This window comes from Sapajus apella, unplaced genomic scaffold (assembly GCF_009761245.1).
Source record: "Sapajus apella isolate SASKATOON/1434 unplaced genomic scaffold, GSC_monkey_1.0 scaffold67, whole genome shotgun sequence".
Lineage (NCBI taxonomy): Eukaryota > Metazoa > Chordata > Mammalia > Primates > Cebidae > Sapajus > Sapajus apella.
The window spans coordinates 4734014-4738640 of NW_022437007.1; the positions used below are offsets into that span (position 1 = coordinate 4734014).

General features: G+C 34.0%; 1 non-coding gene across 1 annotated transcript; it reads left to right on the forward strand.

Moving 5' to 3' along the window:
- Positions 1-1904: 1904 nt before the first annotated feature.
- LOC116530581 lies at positions 1905-2061 on the forward strand. Its single transcript, XR_004260077.1, has one exon. It is a non-coding gene; the product is annotated as a U1 spliceosomal RNA (small nuclear RNA).
- Positions 2062-4627: the final 2566 nt, after the last annotated feature.

Here is a 4627-nt window from a genome sequence, read left to right on the forward strand (position 1 = left end):
TATTTTAAAAATAAAATAAACATCAACAGTGTCTCTCACTTGTATGTTAGATGATCACCCTTTTGGATTTTTTTTTTTTTAAGCACAAGTCATTCCATTAGTTCCACCACCTTGTGCAATCTTCTACTGGGGCAAAATACTTCCAACTAAGGATGCTGTCTTAAACATAGCTTTTAAAACTTATCGCATCCTTTGCAGGTTAACTCTGTTGTGACTTAAACCTGCATAAGAAGGATGAATTAAGTGATGAGTAAATGATCTTCATTAGAGACTATATATCTGATAAGGATAAGTGAGCACAAAGAAACAATAAACGAATCAAATACCTTTCATATCTAGGTTACTGGATTATATATATTTTACATAATTAGACTTCTATATGCTATCACATTATTGGTTTTAATCATAATATTGACTTTTAGTAAGTTTTTTTCAACATTGGAAAATACAACATATTTGTATTCTCAAAAAAAGAAAGAAGTAAGCATGGATTGCTAAAAACTACAACTTTTAACATACTCCTTGTGATACCAGAAAAAAATTATTTGAAGTAAAATGTTTCACTTATTAGTTAGGCAAACACACACACACACATAAATTATATATGAAAAGCTAATTGCCTATTCTTGCTGTCTCTTTTCCTTAATGCAAGCACTCTAATATTTAATATTAAAAACATTAGCAATGCACTTTCTCTGGGTCAATATCTTTCAGAGTTAGGATATGAACCCATGAATATGGCTTTAAAGCACATGTTTTTAACCAACAAATTTATTCAAACACTTTTTAAGAATTTCATTAAAATCAACTGCAGTTTGATTCCCAAAATTGTTATTGAGTGATGACCGTCAAGCACTGTGCTAGATGCTTTGGAGTCTGTAGCATGAAATGGACTATGGAAACACATACCCTAGTGTAAGACCAGTTTGTGATGTGATGCAGCCTCTAGGCAGTAGGAATTATGGGGCTGTTTCTCAGTTTAATAAATGATTCCATATAAATATAGCCAGAAAGATTTCTGCGGTTCAATTGCCCTAGTTTTTCCAGAAACTCTCCTCGTTTTTGCGCTGACAGGCCTGTGTTTTGGGAAACCCTTGGCAAAGCAGGATGACTGGTCATCATAACATGACCTGGAAAAGCAGGGTACCACCCAAGAGAGCTGAAAACAGACACTCAAGCAAAGAATTTTACTTCAATGCTCATAGCAGCACTCATCACAATAGCTGAAAAATATAAACAACTCGTGTCCATTAAAAGATAAAGGGATAATTAATATGTGGTATATACACAAAACGAAATAGTATTCAGCCATAAAAAGGAACGATATAGTAATATATGCTACAACATGGATGAATCTCAAAATACACTAAGTGAATGAAGTTAGACACTAAAGGCTACATATTATACGATTCCATTTATATGAATGAAATATCCTGAATGGGTAAGCTCATGGAGACAGAAAGAAAATTGACGGTTACCAGGGGATAGAGGGAGGGAGGATGGGAAGTGACTATTTAATGAGTATATAGTTTTCTCTTAGAATTATGTAAAATTTTGGAATGAGACAGAGGTGATGGTTGCCCAATGTGGGGAATTTACTAAATGCCACTGAATTATGCACTTTAAAATAGTTAATTTTATGTCAATTTTTTAAAAGTACATTTGACCCTTGAAAAGCACAGGTGTGAACTGTGCAGGTCTCCTACTCCTCCGCTCCCTCCTCTTCCCAGTCTTCTCAACATGATGATAAGCATGAAGAACTTTGTGTTGATCCACTATCACTTCACAAACAGTACATATGTTTTCTCATCCATATGATTTTCTTAATAACATTTTTTCTCTAGATTTCTTTATTGTAAGAAGACAGTATGTAATACATAAAACATGCGGAGGCATGTGAGCTCATACTTACTTGGCAGGGGAGATACCATGATCACCAAGGTGGTTTTCCCAAGTCGAGGCTTATCCATTGCACTCCGGATGTGCTGACCCTGTGATTTCCCCAAATGTGGGAAACTCAACTGCATAATTTGTGGGGAACTGCGTTTGCACTGTCCCCTGTTTAAAAAATATATATATATACAAGATATCTATATCTATCTGAGAGAGAGAGAGAGAGAGAGAGAGAGAAAGAAAGTCTTGCTCTGTCACGCACTAGCACAGTATCAGCTCACTGCAATCTCCTGCTCCCGGGTTCAAGTGATTCTCCTGCCTCAGCCTCCTAAGTAGCTGGGCCTACAGGCATGCACCACCACATCCAACTAATATTTGTGTTTTTAGTAGAGACAAGCTTTCACCATGTTGGGTAGGCTGGTCTCGAACTGCTAACCTCAGGTGATCCACCCACCTTGGTCTCCCAAAGTGCTAGGACTACAGACGTGAGCCACCATACCCAGCCATGCACAAGATATTTTTAATTCACTGTTTATGGTATCAGTAAGGCTCCCAGTCAACATCAGGCTATTAATATAACAGTTAACTCTCAGGAAAGTCAAAAGTTATATGTGGTTTTTCAACTGCATCAGCATCCATAACCCCTGCATTGTTCAAACGTTAACTACACTACTCAAAAGCTTAGAGAGCAAATAGAAGAATTTTAAGTAATCACCACTACACAGTGCTTTACAAAACAATGAAATATTATTCTATGAGGAACATAATTATCATTACCTAGAATAATCTATTATAGTTAAAACCTGAAAAGATATTAATACTTTATTATAACTTATGGTAGCTGTGTTCAAATTATGAGATTTTTCTGTGAAAATGGAAAAAGTTACTGTTTCTGAAATCATATTTTGATAGTAAATTCCTAAGGTATCCAAGAATACCTCCAATTGTTGCTTCCTTTTTCTGTAACTCTGCTTATGCTGTAGTGGCTACAGGATTGTGAGGAGTGAGTTCAAAGAGGTCACAGTCACACTTACTTTAAAGTATCACTAAATAAAAGTACTGAAAAAGCCTTTGACCAATACTATCTAATAGTATTCTAGAAAATTCCCCTTAGGAAAAGAGTTTCACTTTTTTACATTTAGGATTTAGTAAGAAAAAGAATGTGCAGCTACTATAATTTGCATGAACTGAAGCATTACATCTCATGATTTATTTGTTCATGGAAGCATATGAAATCAGATGTAATATTCCTACCAGGAAATAATATTCTTACTACCTTCTAAATATTCTTATCCACTAAGCCAATGGGAAAACTGAAAATTAACCTTAATATTTAATCTTTATTACTATAAATCTCACCTTCCAGGTTATGACCTTCTTTTTTCAGCTAAAATGCAGTTTCCAAATGCATCATTGATTTTTCTTGCAACATATCAGCTCATCTGTACGTGAGCTAATAGGCAAATGGAACTCTAGCTCAAAAATTAGATTTGGTTCTCTCAGTTTAGCTGCTAGTGTACCATTACCAATCCTTTGCTGACAAAATATATTACCATAAAATGAGCATATCATGATTAGAAATTGTTTTACCAAAAGTAAAATTGTCTTTATTTTGAAGTACTGTTGTTTTCGGTATTGTTAAATATTCAAAGGTTTTTTTTTTTTTTTTTTTTGACAGAACATATGATTGCTTTTCTACTAACATTTTTTACTGATCTTCACTTTACGCTATTTCATCTCCAATTCCTGAGTTAATTCTAACTATTTATGTGAATACTCATGATAGCAGAAAAGCCATTTTATTTTGTACAGCTTTGGTTGTCAAGCTTGGATTTGCATGCAGTACAGCTCTGATGTGTATTCTATCCTCAAGTAAGCAATATACTGAGTACAAACTGGCTTTTTCACTTCCTATTTAATTAAAGTTATTTTGTTTGTTCACTTTAATTTCTCCTGTCTTTATTATCTGCATAATGATTCAATGAACACTAGATAAAAGTACATAAGAAGACATTAAAATTATTACTGATCTCAGATGCTTCACATTATTAAAAAGTAACAGTATCAGTAAAAAGTAACTTGTGTGACATGTTATATGCAACATACACTACAGTAATTTTGGGGAAAGAGAGAAATTACTTCTAATTGAGACAATGAGACAATTCCTCAATACTTTCATCAGGAATTAAAGATGGTGTAAACAAAACTGTGGAATTGGGACTAGTCAAGCTATGTTGGCATGGCAACATTAGGAACAGATGCATAGACTGCAGAAACAGCAAATAAAAAAAAAATGTAATAGGGCGTAGGATTAAAGACTTAAATGTAAAACCCAAAAGCATAAAAACTAGAAGAAAACCTAGGCAATACTGTTCAGAAAATAGGCATGGGCAAAGACTTCACAATTAAAACATCAAAAGCAATTACAACAAAAGCCAAAATTGACAAATGGAATCTAATTAAACCAAAGAGCTTCTGCACACCAAAAGAAAGTAGCTTCAGAGTGAACAGGTAATTTACAGGATGGGAAAATATTTCTGTAATCTATTCATCAGACAAAGGGCTAATATCAAGAATCTACAAGGAAATTAAATTCACAAGAAAAAAACAACACCATCAAAAAGTGGGCAAAAGATATGAACAGCCACTTCTCAAAATAAGACATTTATGTGACCAAAACACATGAAAAAAAGCTCATCATCACTGATTATTAGAGAAATACAAACCAAAACCA